This window comes from Cajanus cajan, chromosome 2, assembly GCF_000230855.2.
Source record: "Cajanus cajan strain Asha chromosome 2, NIPB_CcT2T_4, whole genome shotgun sequence".
Lineage (NCBI taxonomy): Eukaryota > Viridiplantae > Streptophyta > Magnoliopsida > Fabales > Fabaceae > Cajanus > Cajanus cajan.
The window spans coordinates 10,594,766-10,609,749 of NC_138518.1; the positions used below are offsets into that span (position 1 = coordinate 10,594,766).

General features: G+C 34.8%; 1 non-coding gene across 1 annotated transcript; it reads right to left on the reverse strand.

The window, feature by feature from the left end:
- Positions 1-12,652: 12,652 nt before the first annotated feature.
- LOC109794832 (uncharacterized protein At4g26485) lies at positions 12,653-14,244 on the reverse strand. The gene is made up of 3 exons (XR_014431857.1): positions 13,553-14,244; positions 13,054-13,252; positions 12,653-12,953 (listed from the first exon to the last, which is right to left on the reverse strand). It is a non-coding gene; the product is annotated as an uncharacterized protein At4g26485 (transcript).
- Between the last annotated feature and the right edge of the window lie 740 nt (positions 14,245-14,984).

Here is a 14,984-nt window from a genome sequence, read left to right on the forward strand (position 1 = left end):
CCATAATTCAAAAGAACTTACCTCCCAAGTTCAAGGACCCTGGAAGCTTTACAATTCCAATCACTATTGGGGACCTATCAGTTGGAAGAGCACTGCTAGACTTGGGTGCAAGCATTAACCTCATGCCCTTGTCTATGTTAGATAGAGTTGGCCAAGTGGTAGTAAAACCGACCCGCATGACTTTGCAACTAGCTGACCGGTCTATCAAGTATCCCTATGGTGTGATTGAAAACATGCTTGTTAAAGTTGACAAATTCATATTTCCAGCTGATTTTGTGGTTATGGATATGGAAGAAGACTCTGTTATTCCTATTATCTTGGGGAGGCCATTTATGAAGACTGCACGAGCAATCATTGATGTAGAGAATGGTGAATTTAAATTGAGGGTCCATGATGAGGTGATCACTTTTAATGTATTTGAAGCTATGACCCATCCGAATGATAAAGGTGCTTGTTTCCGAATGGATGTGCTGGATGAGGTAGTGCTTGAGGCTACACAAAAGCTAAAAAAGTCATCTTCTCTTGAATGTGTGTTGACTGATACTATGGATGAACTCGATGAGGAGGATGTGATTGAAATGTCTGAATGCTTGAAGCACCTAAATACTTTCAAGGAGATTCCACCTAGTGATGCCAACCATGAGGAGTTAAAAGGTGACAGCACACTAGTGAGCACTAAGCTAGAGTTGAAGATACTTCCAATTCACCTCAAATATGTCTTTTTGGAGCCAAATGGTGAAAAACCAATCATCATTAGTAACTCCCTGTCTCAATTGGAAGAAGAAAAATTGATTAAAGTCTTGCAGGTGCATAAGGAAGCTATAGGGTGGGCCATTTCTGACCTTAAAGGCATCAGTCCAGCTTACTGCATGCACAAAATACACATGGAGAGTGATTACAGGCCAATAGCTCAGCCTCAAAGAAGACTAAATCCCATTATGAAGGAGGAGGTGAGAAAAGAGGTTCTAAAGCTCTTCGAAGCTGGGATGATATATCCAATTTCAGACAGTGAGTGGGTGAGCCCCGTACAAGTCGTGCCAAAGAAGGGAGAAATGACTGTGATCACCAATGAGAAGAATGAGTTAATCCCAACAAGAACAGTAACAGGCTGGAGAATGTGCATAGACTACCGGAAGTTAAATCAAGCCACTAGGAAAGACCACTTTCCTCTTCCTTTTATGGATCAGATGTTGGAGCGACTGGCCGGTCAAACGTACTATTGTTTCTTAGATGGGTACTCGGGGTACAACCAAATTGCGGTTAATCCTGAAGATCAAGAAAAAACTTCCTTCACATGCCCATTCGGGGTGTTTGCTTACAAAAGAATGCCCTTTGGTCTTTGCAATGCACCAGCTACCTTCCAGAGATGCATGCTGGCAATTTTTGCTGATTTGGTAGAGAAATGTATTGAAGTCTTCATGGATGACTTCTCTGTTTTTGGGTCTTCATATGATGTGTGCCTAGAGAATCTTGAGCTAGTTTTGAAGAGGTGCATTGATACCAACTTAGTTCTGAATTGGGAGAAATGCCACTTTATGGTTCAAGAAGGCATTGTTCTTGGTCATAAAATTTAAGCTAGAGGAATAGAAGTGGACAAGGCCAAGGTTGATGTGATTGAGAAATTGCCTCCCCCAATTAATGTTAAGGGTGTTCATAGCTTCCTTGGGCACGCCGGTTTTTACAGGAGGTTCATCAAGGACTTCTCTAAGATCGCCAAACCTTTGTGCACCTTATTAAACAAGGACCAACCCTTTCTCTTTGATGAAGAGTGCATGAAAGCATTTTTGACCTTGAAGAACAAACTCACCACAGCCCCTGTGATTGTTGCTCCAGATTGGAGTGATGACTTTGAGTTGATGTGTGATGCCAGTGACTATGCTGTTGGAGCTGTCTTGGGTCAACGGAGGAATAAGGTGTTTCACTCTATTTATTATGCTAGTAAAGTGTTGAATGGAGCACAGTTGAACTATGCAACCACAGAGAAAGAGCTGCTAGCCATTGTGTATGCCTTGGAGAAATTTCGAGCTTATCTTATTGGAGCCAAAGTCATCGTTTACACCGACCACGCAGCCATTAAATACCTGCTCACCAAAGCTGAATCAAAACCTCGACTAATCCGTTGGGTCTTGCTACTGCAAGAATTCAACTTGGAGATAAAGGATAAGAAAGGTTCTGAGAATTTAGTGGCTGATCACCTCTCAAGATTAGTCAATGAAGAAGTTACTTGCAAGGAGGGTGAAATCAAGGATGAGTTTCCGGATGAAGCTTTGTTGTCAGTGCAAGAACGTCCGTGGTTTGCTGACATGACAAACTTTAAAGCAACTGGTATCATTCCGGAAGACTATACTTGGCAGCAAAAGAAAAAAAATTTCCGTGATGCCAATTACTATGTTTGGGATGACCCTTATCTCTTCAAGGTAGGGGCTGATAATCTTCTAAGGCGGTGCGTAGCTCAAGATGAAGCCCAGAACATATTGTGGCACTGCCATAATTCCCCCTATGGAGGTCATTTCAATGGTGAACGAACTGCAGCCAAAGTCCTACAATCGGGGTTCTTTTGGCCAACATTGTTTAAGGATGCCTATGATCATGCAAAGAGCTGTGATAGATGTCAGAGAATTGGAAATATTTCCAAACGCCATGAGCTACCATTGCAAAACATGCTTGAAGTAGAGGTCTTTGATTGTTGGGGGATCGATTTCATGGGGCCCTTACCTTCCTCTTACTCAAATGAGTACATATTAGTGGTTGTGGACTATGTTTCCAAATGGGTCGAGGCTGTGGCTGCACAAAAGAATGATGCTAAGACAGTGATCAAGTTTCTCAAGAAAAACATCTTCTCCAGGTTTGGTGTTCTAAGAGTTTTGGTCAGTGATGGGGGAACTCACTTCTGCAACTCTCAATTAAAGAAGGTGTTGGAACACTATGATGTGCGACACAAAGTGGCTTCTCCTTATCACCCGCAAACAAATGGGCAAGCAGAGGTCTCAAACCGAGAAATCAAGCATATCCTTGAAAAGACAGTGAATGTAAGCATGAAAGATTGGGCTCTCAAGTTGGATGATGCACTTTGGGCCTATCGTACTGCCTATAAGACACCTCTTGGACTGTCACCATTTCAGATGGTTTATGGTAAAGCATGTCACTTGCCGGTTGAGATGGAACATAAGGCATACTGGGCTATCAGGTTCTTGAATTTTGATCCAACCCAATCAGTTGAGAAGAGACAATTACAGCTGAATGAATTGGAAGAATTGCGCCTCAATGCTTACGAGTCAGCTAAGCACTACAAGGAAAGGACAAAGATGTATCATGACCGGAAGATTCTAAAGCGAGAGTTTCATCCGGGACAACTTGTGCTCCTTTACAACTCCCGGTTGAGACTCTTTCCAGGGAAGCTGAAGTCAAAGTGGTCAGGGCCATTCAGAGTTAAGCAAGTTAAGTCTCATGGAGCAATACAAGTGGAGGATGTTTCCTCTAAGGAGAGCTGGGTAGTAAATGGCCAAAGACTTAAACTCTACTTGGGCGGTGAAATTGAGCGAGCTTATTCCACCGTTGCATTGGAGAACCCCTGAAGCTTTGGTTTGTCAAGCTAGTGACAGAAAACGAGCGCTTTATGGGAGGCAACCCATCATTTCTAATCCAAAAACAAGTTAGCATGCCTTTAAATTCAGTTATTTTGTGTTAGTGTGTTCTAGGTGTAGGTGCATGGTTAATTATTGTGTTTGCTTCTTAGTCGAGAAAGCATTGTGATAGTGAGGGCTTGAGGGACTTCATGTTGAGCTATGCTTGAAAAACTTGAAAATTTGCAGAAAAATTGAAATCCACGCTCAACATGAAGTTCCAAGCTAAGCTATATCAGTGCAGAGGTAGAAAAATAGCTCTCTGGAGGTGCCACGCTAAGCGCCAATCCCACGCTTAGCCTCAGAACTTAAACTTGAAAACTGGGAGTTCTCTCTAGAACTCCCACGCTAAGCGCCAATCCCACGCTTAGCCTGGAGTTCCTTTTTCATTAAATGTTGTCACACTCTCTCTCCAGACACCTATTTCTTTCCCTCTACCACTCCTCACTCTCTCACAAACACTCTCAAACCCTAAGTCTCTTTCTTTTCTTCCTTGGCCATGTTTCTCTTGGTGTGGGTAGGCTCCATTTTCTCTCTTCTTCATCAAAGGCGCGAAGGTAAGTTCATCTCCTCTAACCTTGTGTGGTTCCCCCCATTGTATGTTTCTTGGCTCCATTTCTATTTTCCCCCACTCATCTAATCCCCCTACCCATTTTCGTGCAAACCCTTGTATCCATGGTATTTTTGGGCTTATTTTCATGGTTGATGTTCCTTGATGATATTTGCACATTTGTGTTGGTATATTTGTGAATGGGTCTTCTTAAAACCCTTGGAAACCTTATTTTTGTGAATGCCCAGTACAAGATTCAAGTTATTTTGGTGTTCTTGGTGGTGGGTGAAGCCTTTTGGGGGCCAAAAGGGGAGCACATTGCTGCAACCCTCACGCTGAGCGTGGGCTGGGCGCTCAGCTTGTCTATGGAGTTAAAAAAAAAAAACCAACTTGGTTGTTCATTGTTTTTCCTGATTTTGTGTCTTCCTAATTACATTCACTTATTTTGCTTTTGTAGCATGGCCAGGAGGCCATGATCAAGAGAAGGGGGGAGGTGATGCAGTTGTCGATGAAGAAGAGTCAGACGAGGCTGAAGATGATGAGGAGGAAGACTAAGCTGTTTCACTTTGAAAAACTGTTTTATTATTTTGTTCTGTTATTTGCTTCTGACTGTTTGGTTTTAATGCGTTTTGAAAATTGAAAAATCAAAAAAATTAGGTGTGCATGTATCTCTTAGTGAACAAATGTATTTTTAGACACAAGATCAAAAATGTTTGTGGTTGCACTCTAGGGATGATTAGAGATAGTGTGTGATTGTTACTTTTGTGGTTAATGACTGTGGCATGATACTTTTTAAAAGTTTTGAGCACCTTTATTAGCCCATGTGAGTTTTGGCCCCTCTTGCTGTTAGAGTGTTACCATTTGATTTCATGCGGTTGATTTTGCTTGAGTCTCTTTTGAGTTTGCATAGCATATGTTGTTTAGAGATGATCAAGGCAATTTTTCTTGTAAATTTGAGCCACTTGACCAAAAAGCCAACCTAACAAAAAAGTGAATCCATTGCACCCTACTTTGAGCCAAACAGTGAATTTATTGAGAACCTTGAAGCCCTTAAGAAAAACAAAATTCTCCCACACCTTAGGAATAGGAGAGCAGTCAAATTGATCATAAGGGGAGAAAAGTCTTAAGTTTGGGATATTGTGGGGTGATCATTGTTGCTGAGCATATTGATGAATGTACATGTTATGGTTGTACGTTGTGGCCATTAGTCAGCTATTATTCAGTTTCAAAAAAAAAAATCAAAATTCAAAAATCAAGAATCAAAAAGAAAAAAAAAATTCAAAAGAGAAAGTAAAAGAAAAAAAAAATCAAACATCAAAAAGTGATTAAATTGTGTGTATAAGTGTGTTGTATGATCTATATGCTTTGGGTGAAGGTAGTATCTTGGGACTTCTAGGAATAGAGAAAGGAAGAGGAATTATACATGGTGATCATTAAGACTTGCTCTTCTACTCCTGTGGTGTCTTTTGTTTACCCAGAAAAACCAATTTCTTTTGTTAGCCCAGCCACATTACAACCTATGAAAGACCTTGTGATCTATGCATGATTATGTGACTGTTTGAATTTGATTGAGATGAAAAGCAAAGTTGACTTGTGTGATTCATTTGTGTTGATTTGAGAGATTCCCACCTAAATACACTTGTGTGATGAGAGAAACACTGATCTTGGTGAGGAAGAGGTTGTTCACTAATTTTCATTAGTATCATTGCCATGCTTGTTAATCCCTTTGGGAACTGTTGCAATACACTTCTGATATCAAATTGTGTGGGCACCACATTAATTGGCGGATCAAGTGTAAACATTTTTAGTGTTCAACTATTGGAAGACATGTATGGCTGTTTTGTGTGATTACCAATTTTCAAATCGTGTTCAATTAGGAGATTAGGTTGTGTGTTAACTTAGTTGCTTTATTTTTCTTTGCTTGAGGACAAGCAAGATCTTAAGTTTGGGGTATTGATAAGTGCTATGATTTCATTAAGTTTATGGCCTAGTTTGAAGCACTTATACAATTTTCCTTGCTTTAGACTTTGTTTTTAACTCAAAACGTATCTAAATTGTTAGGTGATCACATTTTGTTTTTGAATCATGTTTTTAGATAACTTACAAGTATTTGGTTATTGTTTTGTAGTTTAGGAGAAAGCTAGGAAAGAAGGAAGGAAGTCAAGCACAAAGTGGTGAATTTGAAGTTGAAGGAATTTTTGGTTAAGTTCCCAGGCTAAGCCCCAGATCCACGCTTAGCCTCAGCATGTCAGAGAATCCCTGGAACAGAATTTTGATTCCCACGCTGAGCATGGAACTGAGGCTTAGCGTGGATTGTGCTGACATGTCATTATTCACATAAGACAAAAGCTTTTATGACCTAAAAGTGGGATTTTCGAAGAGAGAAGTAAGGAGGATCATTCTTGGACTTTGTGTGGCGGCTAGAGAGCTCTGGAACCTTCAAGATCAAGCTTCTTCCTTTCTTCATCATTTGTAGAGTTCTACATGTCTATGTGTAGCTAAACTCACCCTTGTTGGGGTTTGATGTAACTAAACTCATTCTCATGTGTAAACTCTAAGCTATCAATCTAAGTTGTTATTCAGTTTTATTTCTCTTTTTCTGTGCATAATGCTTGTTATGGCTTGATCACCCTTAACTTGAACTTAAGGTTTTTAAGAGATTGAGAAATGATTTTAAACCTTTGACTTGAAATAGAGCAGCTAATGGTGCTTATTGCTAGAGATAGAGTAAATGCCATTGGTCTTTCTTAAGCTCTTGTTTTTAAAGTTGGTTTCTAGGTTAAACTATGCAAGAGATTGATAGTTTAAGCTAGTAACTTAGATGCCAACTTGTAAGAGATTAGGGTTGGTTACTTTTGAGAGTGATTGATAAATTTTAAATAATAACTATTGTGAACTTAGTGATAAGCATGAGAGGAAGGTTTAGTGAAGTCAAACCCCAACAATTTATTAATATTGCATTAGAATCAAGTTTTGCACTCTAAGTGTTTACCAAAACACCAAAAAGAATTGTTATTGCTTGTTTACATTATTTACTGCAGCAAATCAAACTCTTATTATTTTTCGGTAGCTTAGTTATTATACCAAGTGAAATTGCAAAGTGTTGCGCAAGTCCCTTGGGAGACGATACTCATACTTTCATTGAACTACGTATACGATTTGGTACACTTGCCAAACGAGATAACAAGTTTATTAAAAAATATTTATAAAATAGTTCTTTACGATTGTAGTTCTAATCAAATATTTTAAAAATATTTATGACAGATAAATAAGTCATATTTCATATAGGTATTTCTAAAGAAAGTTAGATTTAAACCTACTAAATTATAATATAATCTAATCTGACCTAGTTTATTTTTATCTTTAATTATAATCGTATGTATAGAAGCTTATAAAAAATAATTATGATATATATTTATATTTTAAAAATTATATGTAAAATTTTTAATACTACAAACATGTGAATAAATATTGCCCTCATTATCTAAAATTTCTTGATCCATCATTGTGTATGTTGGCCTGCTTGTTCATTTTAGATTCTATCAAAGTGAACATATTGATTAATTTCTATTAGAGCATACATTCACTAATGGAAAAAACAGTTTTAAAATCGAGGTTTTAAGATCGGTTAAGAAAGAACTGATCTTAAAAGTGATGTAGTGACATTTTTGTAAATATTGTCAGAACTTTTAAGATCAGTTAAATTATAACCAATCTTAAAAGGTTGTTTGGGAACACATTTTAAAATTGATTATTAAAGAACCGATCTTGTAAAATCAAATAAATGAGTCTGCATCTCCTTCTCTTCACACACTATTCTATTGCCCATTCCTTCTTCTTTCTTGATCTCTTAGATTCTTTCACAATGTGCCCCACCACCATTATTAAAGCCATTTTTTTTAGGCCGACACGCCCCACCAATGTTTTCGTTGTCCCCTTCAAGGTTAGTGCATGCACGAAGCTTGTTTCTCTCAGACTGACTCGCCTCGCTCACTTAGATTCTCTTGCAGCATGCACCACCACTGTTCAAGTTGATTTTGGTCACACCGGCACGCCCCACCATCGTTTCATTCTCACCTTCGAGAATAAACCTTGCGTTCTCAGCAAGAATAAACCTTTCGTTGCACACCCAACAACCACTTTTGAGATTGACGTTGTTCAAGTTGCCACGCCCCGCCATTGTTCCATTCTAGCATTTGAAGTTGGCGCACCCCACCATCGTTGGTGTTAACTCCGTTCACTCTACGAAAGATACGTAATTGTTCTTCTCTTTCACTCTCGCTCTCATGGTGCCACTAACAATTTTATTTTTATTTTTCTGTGTTCTTCAGATGTTTATTTTGGATTAGGTTTTTCAACAAATAATTTTAGATTTTCTATTTGCTATTGATTTTTGTGGTTTATTAAAATCCTCTTATGTTTATTTTTACTTATTATTTGGATTGGATGTTGAGTTTGATGAGTGTTCTAGTTCTTGTTATGAAATTAATTTGGTTTTTGAACCACCCATTTGAATTGGAGGCTTGTTGTGAAATGGGGTAAACTCTAATATGAACTATGCAAAGTTGGACTTTTAAGATCTTTCACTTTTAAGATCGATCAATAACCAATCTTAAAAGTCTAACTTTTAAGATTGATTCATTAACAAATCTTAAAAATAAAGAATAATTGATCTTGAAAGTCTTTTTTCAACTAGTGATTGCATATCAGAGCCTCAGATGTTTAATAAAGCACATGATATCTATCATGTATCTCAAGGCCTATGTTACTTACTAGAGCCGAATGTGTTTATCAAATCATATGTTTAGATTATATCATGACTTTCATGGCATAGCCTATTTTTTTGGAGCATAACTAGTTCATGATATCCAAAATAGAGCATACTTATTCAAAATACTCATAACAAAGCATACATAAGTATATGATAAAATAAATAGAAGACTCCCCCTAAAAACATGCATGATCTGAATGACATTATATGTGCATAAATAAAAAAAATGTAGTAATATCAACAAACATAGCATAAATAATCAAAGTATATTATGTAGGAAAAAATTGTTCAAAAACACAAATCTATTCCCCCTTTTAGCACTAGCAGAAAGGTTGTGCAAAAGTGTGGCTCCCCTTAAAATTAGTCTTCCTCCTCATCAAAGCTCAACTTGATGTTTAGAGTCTTCAAATGTCTAGGCAACTTGTGAAATTTTCTTTCATAATGGGCTTGCCTCTAGTAAGCAAAATGAAGAGCTTTGAAGAATCCTAATCAACTTTTATTACAAGGGAAGGAGTCTAAGGTAGAGCAAATAGACCTGGTTGGTCAAATGAAGATAGAAGGATAATTTTTCTATAAAAAAAATAATGTTACCAAATAAAAATATATGAAAATTAATAGAAAAATGAGAGATATAACGATAAATCTTGTGTCAAGTGGAGAGAGTCTGGAGACGGAGGGCATAACACTAGAAGGGATTGGGTAGGTTTGCATGCTTCTTCCCACTACGTAGGACATACATTCAACCTTGTCATTATTGGAAGTACCAAACTGATGTCACTTGGCGTATCTCATGTAACCCACATCTTTCAAGTATGGCCTCAACTTCTCTTTACCCTTGTAGATGAAGTAGAGAGCAACCTTGGGACAAGTATCATCAATGATGAACTTGGTCCATAGCTAGACCATCCACAACATGTATACCTCACCAAGCATTTGGTGCAGATTATGAGGGATTCCTTCATAGCTTAACTCCAAAATAGCTCGTGAGTGGATAAGATTTTGAACTTCATGCTGGATGAGCTGAGTGGTTTAGGCATCCAAATGTGGTAGGTCAATGAGATCAATTGGCCTCAGGATAATCTACAAGGTAGTCCTTGGTCTGATGGCAATCCCAAGGGCTTCACTATAATGCATGATGATGTACTCTTTCTCATTGAAGTAAAAAGATCTCTTGGTGGCATCAAGGACTGGAGGTACCCAATCATCTTCAATGGTACACTCTCTTACAATCGTTGCATTTCTCTCTCCTCCTCAAACTCAAAATTATTAATTGGGGACACAAAGGGTAAATAGTCAATGCTAAAAAGTGAATTTCTTGTAGGAGATCAGACATCCTGAAATGGTCTCCTTTTGAAAATCTGTCTCTTAAATCCATCCATAAATCTTCTACATTGTCAATATATATAATGTTTTGTGCAATTTGCAAAGAAACAAATCGAGTTATCCAAGAAATGACCATAGTATTGCACCTTAACCAAGCATCATGCAAGAAGTCATCACCTGGTGGTTCCTTGATCGTTCCATCTACAAATTTGTATTTGTTTCTTGATTGAAGTCCTCTCTTCATCGACCTACTCCAAGAATGATAGTTTGGACCATCAAGAATTGGGGAAACAATGCGGGTGTTAGTATTTTCACCCGGATGAAGATAATAGGGACTGCTAGGATTCTGTGACTCATCTCCTTTCTTGATGTTGTGTTGTTTTAGAGAACCTTCTCCTTCAGCCTTGTTGGATCAGAATATGGCACAATAAAGCCCTCTTTGAGATTGCTCTTGATACCATAAAATGAAAAAGAAAAAAGAGAAGGAAAAAGGATAACTAAATAATACTTTCTATTAATTTCAATGTACAAATTACAAGCCTCTACTCTATTATATATACAATGAAGGTCAGCCCAGAAATCCAAAACATAATTAATAGAAAATAATTAATCTCAACTAACGGTTGATATTATATATTATTTTTATTTTCTAATATCTATCTTCCTTTTATGTCCCCTATCACTTGGTAATATTAAATATTGTGAAGATTAAGTTTTGCTTATATAATATAATACGCAGCAAGTTATCGATATTGGCAGACTGCTTCAGTATTGTATTCTATATCATGGTGGTGTCCAAACTTTCACAATCCCTTTATTTGTAAATTAAATACGCTAATAATGAAGTGACTTGTGGGGTCAGACTTTTAGCAGTAATCGCAAAATGGTTGTAGTCAAGGATATAAGAATTTATGATATTATGATAAATACAACACAATAAGATTGTTAGAATTATTATGGTTAGAAATTTTATATTAACTAATAATATTATGAAAATATAATATACAAGTAATGGATTAGTAGTATGATTAAAATCACTACAACATAAATAGCTTTTAGTAACATTTGAAAAATGTTAAAGATTTTTAATAACATTTTTACCCAATTAGGTAACATTTTTCAAATGTTATCAAAGTAGTATTTTTGTAATATTTTAATGATATTGTTAAATTTTTGTTAACTTTATAAAATGATAATTAATTTTAATTTAGATATTAAATATCAATTATTATATATTTTTATGCTTCCTAAATCCCTAAGAGTTCTTTAAGAGAATCTTAAAGACATTCTTAATTAATCACTACTAATTATATATCAAATATCAAAATTCATTTATCTTAAGTATAACTATATAATTATATATATTTTTTATGAGTCATTCATTTATTCGATGTAGGAATTTAATTATGGATAATAATTATATATAAAAGAAATATACCTTTTTTTACTTGATGTTGGACTTTGACCCTAGAAGCAATTATAGTAATATTTTTCAAGAAAATGTTAAAAAATAACCTATGTGACATTTTTTTACTTGATATAGGACTTTGATTATGAAAAAATTGAAAAGAATAATATTAAAATAAAAAAATGTTACTTTATCTATAATGACATTTTTAAAAAAAATATAAAATAATCTATTTATTTAATATATAGTAATATTTTAACAAATGTAAAATAGAAAATATTACTAAAGAATTAAAATGTAGTAAAGAATAGAGTATAAGTGAAGGTAATCATTGTTTTACAAATTCAAAATTTTAAGAACTTTGAATATGAGAATGAGGGAATTGTCCTTCTCCATATGCAAAGGAACCGGGTCAATACGAGAAGAGAAAAATACTTGATATTAACTTTGTAAAAGATTTGTATGAATTATAAAGCACTTGGTAACAGTGAATCAAACGTGAAATTGATAGCATGTATAAAATGTCAAACGGTTCCCCTTCTGTTCACAATTGTGATTAGAATTCATCATAAACGATGGTATGTATATCTTCTGATAGTTGAGTAATTTTGCTTTTAGCCTTCTTGCAAGAACAAACATAATTTGAATACTGCTTCATTGCAGCATTTTTTAAAATTGTGTTATGTTTTTTAATCTTTCATTTTTAAATTGCATGCTTTCCAACATATTATTATTTCCAAGTAGGACACTTGAATTCTTTAACACATACCCATATTCTAACAATAATAACGATAACAAGCATATGAAATCCCTTAACAGGCCAAGAGAGAGAAAACAAACGAAAGTACTCAAATATTAACAATAATATAGAATTTCTTATAACAAAAGACGCAAGTACTGTTGCAATTCTAATATTACCACGCGATACCAAAACACAAAAAGTCACGCTTGAAGTTCAAGTATTCAATAATTAAAAGTTAAAACAAATTAAGAACATCATTTAAAGTAAAGTCCCTAAACATGAAAGTACTGCACTGTCCAACACGGAAACTTTGGTCACATTGACACCCAGCTCCTCTCTTGTTATTGTAACCTGGATAATTATATATATTGAAATCTACTTCTTTAGCTAACACCAAACCCTCACAACTTGCCAATGTCTCGATTTCCCACTCGCTGAAAGGGTGCGATGTCTTGTGAGTAATATGAATTTCCCCTAAGTAAGTAACCAAGCATTTAGCATTTTTCAGAAATACTCGCACTAAATTCTTGTGAAGCCTGCATTAATTGGAAGTGTATATACATAAGGTGAATGACAAAATTAGAGCTAAAAATAAATTACTACTTATATAGATAGCACTTTTTTCGCATAACTTACATAATCACTGAGGCATTACTTTCACGACCATTGAAACCAGCATGAGGAAAATTATAAATTATGCGGTCAAAACGTTCATGTTTAAGAAGTGGGTGTTCTTTCATTGTGTGGACGTCCACTTCATGCACAATGGTGCAACCAAGAGTCTCAAGTTCAATCAAGTTGCTTAACGCATTTTTATACTTCAACATTAAAGACGCTTCAAAATATTAAAAAGCAAAACATGAAGTTAGCAATATGAAGAAGTTCAAAACACAGCTTTATTGCATGCAAATAAAGTTGCATGCATCATATACTATAGTATAGTATACGCTTGGATTAACTTTCAATTCTTTTCAAATCAATCACACAATCATGGTGAATGTCAAAGGAAAAACAAATAATTGCTTCAACTTTTTCAAAATTTCACCATGATTTTACATGTTAAAATTCAGTCAAGAAAGTATCCAAACACACTAACGATATTTCAATTTCAATTTAGTTTAAAATATGTATATACCTTTAGAATCTAAAGAGGTAGCAACCATATTAGAAGCTGTGCCAAATGCCCTTGCCAAACATAGTGAGAATGAGAAATCTCCCTCTCCCACTAGTAAGATCCTATGAGTGCTGCTGTAGTGTGTTATCTTTTTCTCTTCCATTGAACACTACGTCACAACTTAAGTGAGTCTTTTTGCTTGAATGTGAAGATGATAACCAATGATGAGAATGAATATATATACACATATTGGGGACTAGATAAATTCCCCCACAAAGTGTTTTGGAGAAGGCGAATTAATAGTTATTAACACGTGCATTGTCAATTACGAGTTTTTAATGAACCCGAACATAGTGATTCACACATTAATTTTTCAATTAGGAGATTTTAATGTATTGGAACGTAATAGTACTTTCAATTACGAGTTTGTTTGGGAACTGAGAAGCTTCCCCTTTATCTTCTTGGAAAGCCCAAAAATAGTGGAGTGGAAATGGAACGTTATTTGGATTTTCGGAAACAAAGATGGAATAATCGTTATTAGTTAAGTTGAATTATCAACTAGTAGCTAGGAGGCATTGCATTTTTTTTAATCCTAAAATTTCATGGGTTGATTTTTGTTTTCTATTTTATATGTTTTATAATTTTATATTTATATATTCTCTCCATTTTCTATTATTCATGTTTCATTTTTTATTAATTTTATTTCAAAAGTATTGATGCTTTAAAAATTTAAGATCTAATTGTAACTTATGATTTAGTTGGAAATTTATGGTATCGGGAAATGCACATGAAAATGATCTAATTAGCATTTTAGTTAGAGTATTTAGTTTAAATACGCCCAATTGTAATTTACTAATTATCTCTTGAATATATATATATATATATATATATTAAATCTAAAATTTAAATATATATTTTAAAATTTTTATTATACAAATTTTAATTTAATTTATATAATTAAATATCATAATTTTTTATATACATAAATTATTATAAATTAAGTTATATAACATAAACATTTAATATGTGTACTGACACATGCTAAAATATTAATTAATTCAAAATACAAAGAAAAGGTGCTAGGAGATGAGAAATTTTGTTTGTAACACTAAAATTACCATTATTTGAATTTTATTTTATGGCATCAAAATAGGATTTAAAGATATTATTCAACATAACTACATCTGTTTATTTTTTTTCTTAAATACTTTTTTAATTCTTTAAATTTGAAGTAAGTTTTTTATTCTCAAATTATATAAAAAAAAATCATTTTCACTCTATATTTTTAAAAAGACTTGTTTTAGTTTCTTGAACCACCTACAACATCATTTATCTAAAGGTTTGTGTCTTATTTGATCAAGGATGTTACTTATCCGCTTTAGGATACCAAATAAACATTTTGTGACATGTGTTAACAAAGAGCAGGTTCTGCCTCAACTTTTATTGTCTTTCT